At 31.1% G+C, this 16,359-nt stretch overlaps 1 protein-coding gene across 1 annotated transcript in view; it reads right to left on the reverse strand.

Annotated features, from left to right (window-relative positions):
• The window catches only part of LOC110999252 (hemicentin-1-like), a 154,891-nt gene extending 139,455 nt beyond the window's left edge, over positions 1 to 15,436 (reverse strand). The window contains exon 1 of the mRNA XM_045631859.1: positions 15,258 to 15,436. The gene's annotated coding sequence lies outside the window, so the exon portion shown is untranslated. The remainder of the gene's footprint in view (positions 1 to 15,257) is intronic.
• Between the last annotated feature and the right edge of the window lie 923 nt (positions 15,437 to 16,359).

Genomic DNA, 16,359 nt, shown 5'->3' on the forward strand with positions numbered 1-16,359 from the left:
CTGTAATGAGTTATTTATGAAGCGCCCCGGCGTGCACAGATTGCAGGATTATAATTATATGGAGCTCAAATATATTGATAATGTTGAATTTATTAAATAATAAAACTATGTTAAAATATATTAAATTGCATTATCATCATCATATTTCATTTGACGTTCATAACACTTATATACGTCAAATGAAATACGTATTCTATTCGTCCTATATGAATAAATGATTTTTAAATTTTTAATTAGTAGTGTTATGCGTTTAATTATAGCAATTAAAGATAATTATTATTAATTAATTATTTATTATTAATAAGTGATTATTAATGAATGAAGATATTTTAATAAATTGTATATAGCTGAAAATGTGTTATTTTTATCAAGTTACTTTAGATTTGAATTTATATATATTATTCTAGTATTTTACCTATCTAAAAAGAATCTATTTACATATAAAAATTAGTTTCCTTTTTTATTTAAATCTTAAAGTAATGGATTTAATAAAATGATTTATTTTATAAGTGTCTTACGATAAATACGTTCATGTAAGCGTTGGAATGAATTAAATAATGATATGAATCTGAATGAAATAATGCCTGTAATTACATTTGTTTATATAATTTATCGCCAAATGAGTAAAGAAGTCACAATCATAACTTAATACTCTGATATATCAAAGTCAAAAGTCAAAAGTCATTTATTGATATAAGTAACACATTAAACACATATGAACGTCAAATAAAGAAATATACATTAAATGCTTCTAATTTTACATTTACTGCCAGTTCTCAAATCAAGAGCGTAGAACGGAAAAGAAGAACTGGCAATTAACTGTCCGCCACTCGACCAACTTTTTTTAAAATATAGATAGAATATTTTTAATTTTGCTCCAGTTAAAATAAATTGTATTAAAAACTTGGCGATTGAAAAGAGTGGCTTAAAGTTTCTTGCCAGTTCTTCTTGTCCGCTCTACGCCCTTGACTTGCGAACTGGTTGTAAATGTAAATTTACAATTAATTCAATTTGTTTTTTCTTGACGTTCATAAGTATACATGTTTACCTATATGAAGATATTTAGATTTCATTTGATTTGACTTGACTTGAATAAAGATATTATATTTTTGTTTGTTTGAAATAATATTAAAGACAAAATAACATGATTCTATCTATATTAAAAAAAAAACTCTCCGATTTGTGTTTATTAATGTCAGTTTTGTACTTATTTTGTTACCATTCTGTAGGGTCGTGGCTGTCTTAAAAATCCCTAACCAATACGTCGACTTGGCGCTTCATCTCTACTATTTCCTCAGCTAGTCTCAATACAAAATTGAACTCGTAAAAAACATATAGAAACTTAATGCACTCGCGAGCCCTCTGGCATTGAGAGTGTCCATGGGCGGCAGTATCACTTAACATCAGGTGAGCCTTCTGCCCGTTTGCCCCCTGTTCTATAAAAACAAAAAAAAACGCACATCATATAACGTAACGTATTCAATCGAAACCAACGACGACCGGAACAAGTAGGATGATGAAATGTGGATTGCATTTTCAATCGTGTGCAATGACGTTGAAAGAATAATTTATTTGTTGCGGTTGCGCTGTGGTTTTCACTTATGTCAATGTACCTTTGAGACACTTTTAATAGGTTTACTCAAATTAAAGCCTCCATCATTCACGTTACAAATGAAATACTGCCTTTTCTACTGCCAATGTTGCCGTGCGATCAATTTTTCACGGTAATGAAAAACATCTAAGTAACATGTGTTGAACGGACACCGTCTGTTGGGTACAGAAGACACCTGTTTTTTAAAATATTAATGATACTTAGAAAGTTGTTTTAACTACAATATACCACTGTAAAATCCTTTTTAGAAACCTAAATTTGAAAAATACTGGAAGAACTAATCTTAGAAAGAAATCCTGAAATTCGGTTCCGACTAGTTTTTAACCCGTAAGGTTGATTGTAGTAGCCATTCTTCGAAATTGTTTTGTAACTATTTACGGATTAAAAAAATAATCATAAATTGTATAGAAAATCGGATATTTATTATTTAATATGAAATTAATAGCTTTATTCTTCATTCATTAAATTAAGAAATACATTTAGTTAAGTAAATTATTTTTAAATTCACTCCATTTGGAGTGAATTTAGAAATAACAATAATGACATTATTTAACCTACTTAGGTTAAATAATGTCATTATTTTAAGTAATTAAGTTTGTTATGGAAGGGTTATTAAAAGGGTTTCCAAATCTTAAACTTTGAAAAGAAAATGTACTTAAAATGTATAAAGACTTTTTATTATTATTATTATTCATTTTGTCTTCGTGTATTTGAAGATTTTAAATCTGTATAAAGTTAGACAAAAACAACTGAAACTCAAGAAGTTTCAGACGTTACTTTGCCTCTATTTTAGTTTGTATTTATGTTTTCCTCAATAAAATATAGAAGTTGTAGACGGTGAATATGATAATAATTAATAATTTAAAAATGTTTAAGTAAATAGTTTGAGTAACTCTATACAGTACTTGACAGTTCTCTTTAAAGAACCGGGCAAACTTCTCACATTAACTAATACTGCAATCACTAACAATTACGATGTTTGAATTATCGTATGTTTGTTGTTGGACTTTTAAATGTGGTACGGTTTCTTTAAGAAACTTAAGTCGTAATAAAATGGACACACACCACATTTACGTATAAAGTATTAGCTAATAATTTAAAAATTATATTATCTGACTATTTATGTAGTTATTTTATTTCATATATAATTAAATTAAAATTATTACATAGCACATAATGGCCGATGGCTGACAATGCGTCATACTCGTGAACGGGTGCTACTTGTGGTGACTGGTCGTACTTGAATTCGTGTATGCGTTGCTGTTAGTTCAATATTTATTTTATTAAAAAAGTCGTGACACGCAAAACTTCTCATAAATGTAATAATTTCTTGGAAAATCATAAAATCAATATTTCACAAGTGCTTAAGGTTAAAAAAAGTCCAAGGACTGTTCAAGGTCTAAATAGTAATTGCGGAACCTACACGCTCGTTGTTATGTTAATTAATAAATTCCACGAAATGACCGACCTCGCAACATGGTCCCGTAATTTCAAATTGTTCGCCTGACACGGCATTGTTTAAGAATTGGGTCAGAAATTAGCTTGTGAAATCTGTATTATTTTTTATGAAAATGCATATGCTAGTAAATATAAAATAAACAAAAAAATCACTGGTGCTACCATCTTTTTAGTTCTGGGCCTCAGATTTTTTGTCATTTAGTTGAGCCTCCTGTGCCGTGCCGTGGTAACCCGTTTTCTCACGATGTTTTCCTTAAAAATTCGAGCGAATGTTATATTTAAACAGAAAGAAATACCATTAATACAGCCGGGTATGGAACCTTCGACCTCGTGATTTGAGTCGCACGCTAAAGCCATAAGGTCAACACTGCTTATATGCTGGTAATGCGTAAAATTCTGGCAATGATGCCAGGATTTGGCGTAATTATTTCTTTACTATGCTAATGCTACCTTATCATTTCGATATAGAAATATATATATTATATAGTATTCTGACAGATACTCTGTCGATAGTTTTATGACCATATTTAATTTTATACGGTACAATTTTAGAATTAAAGTTGTCGATCCTTCCAGCTCTCACTGTGATTACTGCATTGCACTCAATATATATATATATAGTGCATCAGGATTTTTTACGCATATATGTCACTACTAAAAATCTTTCATAGATAAGTATTACTGTGCCTCTCAACAACACAACCTATATTTTAGATTAGGTGGTAATGTATTGACAAAAACCCTACTTAGGGTTTTATAATTAAAAAGGGCATTAACTTGGAGTCTTTGAACCCACTAACATGGGCTACAGCACTTGAATCTCACGACTATTTAACTCCTTGACATAGGCCTAGTGAGAAGACTGAAAAGGACACAACCATTTAAACTAGTGATTTAGTATTAGTATTATTTGGTAAGTGAAAACAAATAAGACAAGAACAGTGTCTTCCCTTTAGTAGATACTGGAAGGTTAACTCCTTATTAGAAAGAATTATATTACTTATTAATCGTAATGTTCCATGATGTCTCAGTAAGGACACATATATGAAAAAATTAACTTAACATGTTATACGTCTAGATTGTAAGTGGCTATTGGTAAGCGTGTCTATGTCACACAATGTATAATGTATATGTTATTCAAAAATTCCAATTCGCTATCCCTATACAATTCACATTGTTTGAATACAAAACTTATTCCTATTCTAGAGCTGAGCAAACTTTCACACGACTCTCGTATGAAAAACCTAACATTTTTCCTCTCAACTGGAGCGAAGCGCAATTAAAATTTAACGAAAAATAACCTTTGAAAAACAAAAGGGTGTAGACACGAACGCTTAACTTTTTTAACCCATCAAAACTAAGTACGTCCTTTAGGACTTCACACATTTTAAATGAAGTGGTTTTAATACTTTTGCGTTTATATGAGAGTTGAGTGAAGGAGAGTCGTGAATGGTCGTAAGTTCGAACCCCGGTTTTGCGCCAATGGAATTTTATAAATGAGAATTTAACACTCGTTCGTAAAGTGAAGGAAAATATCGTAAGGAAACCAACATGCCTTACACGCACAAAGTCGATGGCGGGTGTCAGGCACCCATGGTTGTCTTCTACGACAAGTAGGTGGTATTAGTATTACAACATAGTCACAGTAGCGTAGCTAGCTTATTGGCTCTTTCGATTAACTCAATATTAATTTAATATTTAATACGTCGCGTAAATGTATTTTTATTTTGTCTTGTGTTTGCTTTTACTATGACCGAAGCCCTTTGTCAGTCAATTCTGATATTGATAATTGAATTGTCTTGCTACTCCGTGCCGTAAATGAAAAAGAGGCCAACGTGATCTGGCAAGTTAATTAGTATGCAGAAGCATTACTGGTAAAAGTTTACTGGCCTTACGACGATACAAAAAACTGTAAAAAAACGTTATATTATCCCGACGTTTGTTAAATACAGTGTCAATAATAATATAATAATAAATACCAAACATTTAATTGTAATTAATATACCTAACAACTAACCTTAAAATTTAATAATTAAAATATATTATTAAAAGGAGTCCCTTTAGGCAAGATTCCAAAGATACTGGCAGCGTTCCTCCTTTGAATATCTAAACTTATTCCTTGTGCTAGGTAGCCAGCTCTTCGGACCTGTGACGTCGACTAACCTTTTTGATATTTCCCTAAAAATCCTTATAATACCAAACTTATTGGGAATAATTCATTTGATAAATGAAACTCATACTTTCCGTTAAAGGCAGTACAATCGACTGTAAGATATACTAATACGAAGTAAGTAATACACATCAGATACGTCCTTTGATTACTAAAAATATGGAACAATTTACTTATATACTCCGGGCATAAAGATCATATGAGGTTATTTTTAAGATTAAAAAAAAACCTCAAAATTCAAGACTCATTTAAGCCCCTCTGTGGTTTTCCGTTTAAAGTCAACCATCAAAAGCATTCCTCACGTAGCATTATATTTATAAGAAAGGTAAACTGTAAGGTCAGAGGTAAAATACACATACCAAAAACTATTACGAAATCTTTGTTCACAAATTAACAAATTCTTTTAAACCTCAAATTAGCCTTTGTTTTCGTTTGAATAAGCGGCTTTTTCGCATGACTCGTGAATAAAACTATATCACTTACCGAAGGTCATAGTTTTGAGTGCGGGTTGTTTAGATTGGTTGATAACAGTTTAATGTGAGCCGGAACTACTGTGCTGGGCCCCGAAAGACTTGTAAAGAAAATGAACCAATTTGTTTTACTTTTCACGAACCGAATAATTGGATATAACACAATACAATATAAACTTTTGGATTATTGAAAAAGTTCTGAGTTAAAACACAGGTCTTTGCGGACAATGAATGGTTTAATTTGTGACAATATGACTTAATTTCTAAATTATATATTCTTAATCACGAGTAACATGTAAAAAACGAGTAATCACTACAAAGCATTGCGAGGTAAAATAACATGTAAATGATTAATTTATCAAAAATCCAAATTTTAAAATATTGATTTTTATACATTCATCACGTGACACCGTCATAGATTAGCATCATTATAAATTAATAAAGTCTTCGTCTGTCTTATCTTAATCATGTCATTTGACTTTTTTTATACAAAACGTTCGTTCGAAGGGCTTGAAACGTCATAGGTGCTACGCCATCTTGCTTTGAGGCTTACATGCCTTGCCGACTGTGCAAACTTCTTGGAGATCCTGTTGCTCTAACAAACTATATCATTTTAGAGATTCATTAAACTACGTAGATAGGTAAGACATAACCAAGCGTGGTATTGGTTCGGAAATATTTCCGCTGGGCTTACTACCAAAACCAGTATGAACAAAATATTAAAATATCTTTAGAAATACATGTAAAAAACGCTCTAATAATAATGAAATACCGCAGTAATACAAAGTAATGGAGTCGTAACACGAACCTAAACAACATTTCCCCCGTACAGTCGGCAAAAAAATTCATCTCATACTTTATTAGAACAAAATACGGTTCGCGCTACATAAATAACACATCATCCAAGGTATTATCCAGTTGAGTGTACGAATGTAATTTGCAAATGAAAAATGACTTTGGGGAGCGGACGCACTGCGGGGCTAAGCATTTCTCTACAGTTTTCTACAGTTATCTCCAGTATGGATTTAATTTTTTTTTTATTAATTAAGTTTAATACTGTCCTTCGTCTAGTTAATGTTATGTATAAAATGGGCTCTAGATAATTTTGTTTGTTTCTTTAATTATATATTTCCACGGACTCTTATAACGAAAAGACATGCTCCCATAGAAGATATATGGAAGTGCCTATGGTAGTAAGTAAATTTATTATATTTTTAAGTTTGTTTTTTTGTTTCGTCTGTAAATTTTTTTTTAATTGTTTGAAAATAATATAGATACATTTTTTTATAGTACAGGGGGCAAACGGCTGACCTGATGTTAAGTGATACCGCCGCCCATGGACACTCTCAATGCGTGAGGGCTCGCGAGTGCGTTGCCGGCATTTTAAAAATTGGTACGCTTTTTTTCTTTTTTGAGGACCCTAAGTCGAATTGCTTAGGAAACACTTTAGTGGGCAGCTGGTTCCACAAAGTGATGGTGCGCGGCAAAAACTGCCTTGAAAAACGCGCAGTTGTGGAACGGCAGGCATTGATTTTTTTATTGTATAGATATATATATACAATAAAAAAACTTAAAAATGAAACATAAACTAAGACATTGAATGTATCCAAAAAAATTTCACGAATAAAATCTATGATACAGAGCAATCAAAACAAAACAAAACAATTTATCCAAATATAGTGCAATCTTATCAATTTAGGGTCGCCTGTTAGGGCAGGAGTGTTTTATAAATAAATAAATAAAATAAATATACAAGATCCCAGTCGTAATACTTATTAATACTAAAAGCTTTTTAGGAACACTTTCGTAGTAAAGGTGTAGTATAAAACGCTTTTACATTTTAGTAAGGATTGTTGAAAAACACCAAATTTCAAAGTAATCTCTGTACAACATTTAAGATTATTCCATTTAATACTTTGAACATTAACTCTTCTGTTTCGGCAACTAAAGCTGCGGCTTAGTCACAGATTAATAAACAACAGATGCGGTATTGTTATAAGTAAGCCGATCAACATTTAAGGTCACCCAAGAAACAAAGATGGAATGAATTTCGGTTCATTTCGACTTTAATAAAAAAATAGTGATGTAAAATCGCAATGGTTTAATCAGGAATGAGAAGCATATGTATATTTGTACTGATTATTAACGGATATTAACGTGAATTCATTGCAATATTAAAAAAAAAACTACTTATGGTACTTGGTCTGGGCTTGAGATTTCTGTATGATTCATACTATTATTTCTTAATAGGCTAGTAGAAGTTCATTCACACGTGTTTTGCTTAAGCAAAGGAGTGTAAAATGCGCTTTTAGAAAAGTCAAATTGGTGAACAAGTTTTGAAGTGATAAGTGCTCCAAACATGCAAATATCACTCATTCACAAATCTTTATTCGAAATAAGATTAATTTAAATATACTCGAGTTAAAAAGACGATATCAAACGCATGAGCAAGCTTACTCAAAAAAAAAATTGTTAATCAAACTGCGGCTAAATGCAATATGACTAACTTTCAACGCGCTTTTTCAAAAATATATTTTCAATAAATTTCCGCTTAGCTGCTTATGAGAAGATGTGTAGAAGACGCAATAAAATGGAAGTATAAACGCTTTTTAAGGACCTGTTTCTCTCTTCAAAGGAAAATCTACTTTGTGCACTAAAACACTCCACATACAACATTCTCTCACATAGATCATTTGAACAAGAAGAATAGTTTACCACATCATACTAATATTTATGTTATATTTCAAGCTCTTATATATATCTAATATGACAATTTTGGTGAACGTAAATGTTACAAAAGATATAATATATGTTATATATATTTAGTTATGCCGATTCGTAAAGGAAATTCTTAGGAGAAGCTGTTAACACTAGGATAAACAAGGCAATCGTGAATGGTGAACTCAGGCCTTGTCGACCACGCCTAGACCTAATGCGTACTAGAGATGGGACAAGTACCCATAACCGGGAATGCTTGGTGAATATCATAATAGTGGATGAAGCAAGAGATGATCACAGGAGTCAAGTAGAGATTCATAGTCTCTGCCTATCCTTTGAGAAAAAACCATGAAGACATAAATAATTAAAATAAATATTTATTAGGGCGGTTTATTAATGTACTAACTAATCGGATTTTATTTTTCACTTATAAGGGATGACTAAACCACACGTATGTAAATGTCAAACATTCAAAGGATTACATAACAAATTATGTTGTTTAACATTTTGTAAACAATACTTGAAAACCTAAATATTCAGTTTTCGCTTTAATTTAAAGCAAACAGCCGCTGTCGAATTTTTTAATGCGAAATCATGAATTTCCTCTGTAAAACAGTTTTCACGTCAACATTTTCTGAAGCGATTTTTCAGCTTAGTTGCGTGAATGTAAACAAAGGGATTTCGTGAAAAACGACCTTTCATCTGTTTAAAACTGAGGGATTTATTATTTTCGTTTACACGCCTCTTTTCTGATAGTATTTCGTGGAATAAAGGTTTATCTTTAACAATATGAAAGATATTATCTCTCTCATAATCAGTTTCGCTGAGCTATTTAATACTATAGGTTATCATTTTTATTCAACAGGTTTTAAATCGCATATTAAGAGCCTGTTTCACAATGTATGGATAAAGTGCTAAATAGCTATGCAACACATAAATTATTCGAAAGATAAAAGTTCCAAATAAGATACTACTACATTTCATGACGAATAGCGCTATCTGACAGTCGTGAAACGCAAAAATACTATTTATCCTACCAATAAATAATAAATAGCTTATTTGGAACTTATCCGGACATTGTGAAACAGGCCCTTATAGTAAGAAATCATAAGTAGCCGTAATTAGGTATAAAGTTTGTTAAAAATTCTAAACAACTCCTCTGAACACTCTCCCTGATGCATGCTCTGTTTGCCGTTAAAATTCATTTTTTTTCTATAAGATTTGCTTTAACACTTCTTGCACTTTACTCATCCCTTACTAGGATTGCCTGGAAGAGCTCGCTTGTTAGCAATAAATCCGCCATTGCACCTTTTATAACTTTTATGTTTAAAGCTATTTGTTGGTTCTTTATATACACGAAGTATCGATAAATTAATAAATTATAAATAAATTTGTACATTAGTTTTAAATGTTATTTGTGTTTGTTCCTAAAGTATGTTTATCGTAATGTCCGATGACAAAAATCTGTTTCATCAAATAAATCTTTACTCGTCTACTGTGTCTTGGCCTGTACTGTTAATAAATTGGTTTTTCTATCCAGTTATTTCTTAGCGTATATAGATTAATCCATTTATTATATCAGTAAACCTTTCGTATTTTAATACGCATTTAGAAGTGAGTAAATAACGTTTGAACGCATAATAATTTAACGTTTTCCTAGAATTTAGGATCATAGGAAATATTTTGAATGTTAATGTAACACACCTGGATAAATCAGAATACAATTGTTAGCAGTAATGCCCGAATTGCCTTTAAAATGAAATGAAATTACTCTCATACAATCAACTAATTTTTACTCACGTGAGGAAATTGACAAATTGTTTCCATACAAAAAATATGGGTATATAAGTGGTCGGTTTGCGTGAATAGTAGTCACGCGAAACTGCGGTCAACAAAACTTCAATAAAACAAATTCTATTTTGTATTTTATTTCCTACACGCGACGGACTAAAATTGATTGAAATTTGAATAATAGGTGTATAAGACAGGGCGTTCACCAAGGTCAAATTTAATACTCAAGCTTTCATAAATACAAATCTATATAGTAAGGTAATACGAAATGATGGTTATTATATTTTAAAAAAATCAGTGGCGCTACAACATTTTAAGGTCCTGGCCTCAGATTTCTGAATCTGTTTCATGATCATTTTTAAATCTAATAGGCAAGTAGGTGATCAGCCTTAAGTGCCTGACACACGTCGTCGACTTTTTGGGTCGAAGACATGCCGGTTTCCTCACGATGTTTTCCTTCACCGTTCGAGCAAATGTAAAATGTGCACATAGAAAGAAAGTCTATTGATGCACAGCCCGGGATCCAACCTACGACCTCAGGTATGAGAGTCGCACGCTGAAGCCACTAGGCCAACATTGCTCGGTTATTATTAGTAGTACTGAAATCTGAAGCTGAAATTAGATGAAAGATATTTGTACATGAAAAATAACTTGTATTGTATCGAAAATAATGAGTACACAAATAAAAGTTAACACCTCATAGTGACATATAAAAGTTTCATTGATATTAAATTTTCCCAGAATCTCAAAAATTGCTGACACGAATCAGTAATTTCGCCCGAAATCGAACGTAGGACCTCCGACTCTGTGATCTGGAATATAAACACGCCGTACCGTGATTTCATATTGTATTCTAAAGGTAGGGCAGTAATTAAATAGTATGTATTATACTCCAATAAGTTTAAAAATTCATATAATAAATTCAATATCAGATTTCAAAATATTCCCCAATTTAAATACAATTTGGTCCAATTATCCACCCAAAACATTACAATAAATGAATTTAAATGGTTTCCTAATTGCCAGTTTTTTTATTCAAAAGCGCTTTTAATTGTGACTAAACGAAGTTCATAAAATATTTATTAATTACTTTTACGGGATTAAATTTATCAGTATAACACCGTTACAATTACGTTTATAAATTACGTTTTATTCATACAAACTATTATTTAAATCCTTATATAATTTCTTTGAAATTCGGGAGTTCTTCTTACCCAAATAAAGTTTCTATTATAAATAATTTTCAAATGATTTGCGAACTTTATATTATTGCGACTCTAGTAGCCAATGGTTTTCTTCATCGTGTGATCAATATTTTATTTATTAATTTATTATATACCAGCAACTAAATACACAATTACTACTACAGTTAATTAGGTTATATATAAATGCACCTCAAAGGTAATAACCAAAAAAACACCAACAATGTCACATCAATTCCTTTAAATCTATAAATTAAATATTCAATGGTTGATTGTAATAGTGATTTTACAGTCATTAGTATAATTAAAACCATTGATTGCCACTTCAAGCCAAAGTCAATCAATTTATACCAATATTAAAGTAATTATTAGACACTCGTTCCTTCGACTGCCGTTCAACAATGTAGTATGTTCGATTGGTGTGCAAATACCACGTATAGATTCGTGGTATTAATAATTTTCTTTGACTGCTTTGCGGTATAAAGCAGTCAAAGAAAATTGACAATGTTGTTGCTTAAACCTCTCAATGAAATAAACTCCAAATCACAACGAAAAACATTAAATTTCTGAACAATGAAAGAGTGAAGCGGAGTGATCATTAGTTTATTATATTTATATTAAGCGTTTGCAATATATATTAAACTAGCGGATCCGACAGACGTTGTCCTGTCTATTATACGTCTTTAATTTGAAAATTTCAAACTTTTTTTAATAAGCTAAAACATTCTGGACCATTTTGATGAAAATTATTATTCAAATGTTATGACAATATCTAACGATCCAGCACATGGTCTACAATAACACAATGATAACAAAACTTTTTTTTAATTTGATCGCAGCGCTAACTGTCGGGACAGACTAAAATTAAAATTCGAATATTATTTAAAATTTGACAGTGCGATGGTAGCGCCGTCTGTTGGATCCAATGTAAAACATTCCAAAATCAACAACTACTAATTAATTAAAAAAAACATTGTCCAGCGGACAAAATTGTGAATCTAAACCATTCTCGAATCTCCACGAACACACACAAAAAATTTCATCAAAATTGGTCCAGTCGTTTAGGAGGAGTTCAGTCACATACACACGCACACAAGAAATATATATATTAAGATTGTACCCAAAATGTGTCATAGAATAGAACCAATAGAACATCTAATGAAATAATAAACCTCCAAATTTTATCGATAGGTAAAGTCGTTACACCTATAGCCTACAATATCACGACTAGAAGATTGTACATAGAGAAACCTGAAACACAAATTGCAGTGTTCTATTGCAAAAATCACCGGCGAGATTTCCATTTATATGATTTCCATTTATATGATGATCATTCATATGATTGAAAAATAGTTTAAACGTATCCATAAATAACAGTAACCCATCTAGTGAATACATTGTACTATATATAAAGTTTAATTTAAATCTTTAGAATTTCATTATCTTTATCATCATTATCATCACGTTCAGACTTCTGAGTTACCTTATTTAGATTCCCACAAAAATAGTCAATTTAAAAATACAGTACGCTAATGAAGCTCATTTGGGACTTTCTAAACGTTTACTTTGGAGTAAGTCTTAACACTAGTCGTTCAAGTCTCAATTAAGGCGACCCTTGTTGACATTAATAAGCTAACATTATACTATAAATTTGTTTATCATATACAAGTGACTGAGTCTTATTTATACCATGTAAATATAATTAAATGCTTCTTAATATATACACACAATGGTAAAAGAAACCGCATGACTTTTAGGATTCCATTTTCAAATATAATTGAAATTTATATGTTTTCCTTTGATCGATTTACTTAGAAGTAAAAAGGTCGAAGTGCCATAGAAAGATGAACCCAATGGTGCATAGTTGGAATCTAAACCTATATCATTGTCAACTAGGCTAAGAAATCTATTTAAGAATAAAGAGTATTGTCTTTTAAAGGGATCGTCACATTAAAATCATATAAAAACATTATCTATGAACATTCATCTTTATTTATTTTTTTAAGATCAAAATTATTAGACAAACTTGATACATGTTAAAACAATACTAGTTAAATACGGAAACGGTAACGTAGCAATCGAAATCTATTGACCTTATATCAATGTATTGCTTTAAATATTAACTAATTATAAATCAAGGCCAGATATTATTGTGCCTTAATTATATATTTCTAATTAGTTTTTATAAGTCAAGTAGTGCATCTATGGAAATTGCTGAACTTTCGAAAAGGGGATAACGCAATAAAATATGGTAATTAATTATAATTTTATATATTATAGTTTGCCTAAAAAGCGAACATCTGATCAGTCAGCGGGGGAAGCCATCACATCCAAAGTCATCAAAAGTACAACGAGAAGACTACATGTACTTAATGCCAGACAAACAGATCAAAACATATTAATGTAAAATTTATGATCACGCAAACTACCAACAAGAAGAGCAATCATTGACTCAGCTCTTCAAATCATGATTGCAAATGTATTTCAGATAATCTCGACTAACTAAATTGTATATGGACATAAAATATCTTTATTATGGAATATGAGATACAGGTATCACTTATTCCACATCATTAAATTTGTACCGCAGACATCTCTACTCATCAGCAAAGAAGACAGAGGGTGTAGGCCGAGAGTAAAAGCCTACGTAAAAGTTAAGACTCTCGGTTTAATTTTAAAATAGCAAATCATAATACAATATGGCAAAAAATAATTATTTAAAAACAAATATCGCAAAATAATTATTATAAGTAGCCTGTCTAGCACCAGATCCATACTCTTTTATCAACTAGTTATGAAAAACTAAAAACTAGTTATAAATCGTTAACTTTATAGTAAGCCTTTTTACATTAAAACATTTCATAAATTTATAAAAGAGCCTCAGAGATTTTATTCAAGAAAAGTAGCCCTTTTAACAAAAAAATATAACTAAATTTAGATAGTCTAGTGCGCATCAATGTTTTCATATTCCCATTGCAGTTTACCAGAAATACGAAATGACATAGAAATACAACCGTATTCAGTCGGTAAATTCAATAACTGTATGTATGCAAATATGAGTGTACCACGGTATCCTCAAAAAGAGGATACCTAAATTTTAAGCTAACGGCGTGTAACCCAATTTGATGTATGGATCTATTTTTCACCATAGAGAAGATTCTAGTCTCACCAGCCACAATGTTACGATCAACTGGAATATTAAATACTTTAATTGATTACTTAAGTCTTAAGTTGTGAGCTTGATTTTGTATTTGAATATCGTTAGAATGATATTATGCCTTTTCAGCGATGTAAGGTTGATTCAGACGTTAATTCTAAATGAATTAGAAGTATAATTAATAATACGGATTATGAAGCAAGAATTGCCTTTAAAACAGAGAAAGCAAATGAAGAACTGAGGTCTGAGTTTACCTCTATGATTTTCAGAATCCGTTTTTATAAAATTAATATATACATTAATAGATGCAGTTTTTCTGTAAAATATTATGAAATATAAAACTGTAATTAAATATAAAATTCAGAATTTGAAGTGTATAAAGCAAGTAAAAATTATAAGTGAATTCTTAACTGTTATATAATAAGTTGCATATTTTTTTTATTAATAAACTAACTTATGTTTATAATTATTATTTATAAGAAGGTAATAAGTATCCAAATATTACACACACTTTAATATTAAAATACTTTAAAATGGTCTACATAAAATATAATTCTGACGTAACAGATTGGGTAATTTCATTAAAAAAATGATAAAGTTCGTTTAGCCAGTTAAAATTTTATTATAATTTAGTTAATATACAACCAATATTTCAATTGAATTTAAATTAAATGCTTACCCAAAACAAAATCCACATCCTAACACAAAAAGTTTCATCCAAGTCAGTTTTATAATACACACACAATACGCAAAAAGTGTCACACAATGTTAAACACAGAATGTCCTAAAGTTCACCATGATCGCACACCGCGTAAACACAGGAAAGTGATAGCATACCAGCTGAAACAGGTTTAAACCGAACCGCTATCGGCCAATTACTGAAGCTCGCACACTCGGCACGGACGAAATACGGACTGCGCAGGCGCGACTCCAATTGACACTATCTAAGTTTTCCTATGGTTCCTCATAAGTTTTTCGAGCGTATGGGATGACAAAATGTATCGTAATATTACTTTAGGTACTATAGGTATTTATATCGTCAGCTAACTGATACGATTGGCTATTAGAGTGTGATATTTAGTGATCAGTATAACTAGATGAACAAACGGTGTATGGACTGCGCTATCGGCATCTTTATATGTTCACAGTAGCGTATATTATGTATTTAATATAACACACTATCAAGGTAGATCTGTTTGTTTTGACACTGTCTTAGTTGATAAGAGTCGCTTGTGACATTATTAGTTATAGGATCTAGGATTTTTTAATGTTTTTAAATTGTTAATTTTTATAAAATACATGCTGATTTTCACCAGTATAACACTAGAAATAGAACTAATTTAAGGATACAATCATCCTGGCTTCAGAAGATAAAGCATGGAACATGGACAACTTTACATGGAATTTGTATTCGTTTCTACAACGAACTCCCAGCGAAATAAAAAAAAACACTAAATAAATTCAAAGCTCTCGTTTAAAATAAGCAGTGTTGGCCTAGTGATTCCAGCGTGCGACTCTCATACTTGAGGTCGTAGGTTCGATCCCCGGAAAACATCGTGAGGAAACCGACATGTCCTAGACCCAAAAAGTCGACGACGTGTGTCAGGCATTGGAGGCTGATCACCTACTTGCCTATTAGATTTAAAAGTTGATCATGAAACAGATTCAGAAATCTGAGGCCAAGACCTAAAGAGGTTGTAGTGTCACTGATTTTTTTCTCGTTTTAAATAAAATAATCAAAAAGTAATCAAATATTATTTAACTTCTTTTATGATATTCAT

The sequence above is a fragment of the Pieris rapae genome, chromosome 17, assembly GCF_905147795.1.
Source record: "Pieris rapae chromosome 17, ilPieRapa1.1, whole genome shotgun sequence".
In the NCBI taxonomy this organism is placed as follows: Eukaryota; Metazoa; Arthropoda; class Insecta; order Lepidoptera; family Pieridae; genus Pieris; species Pieris rapae.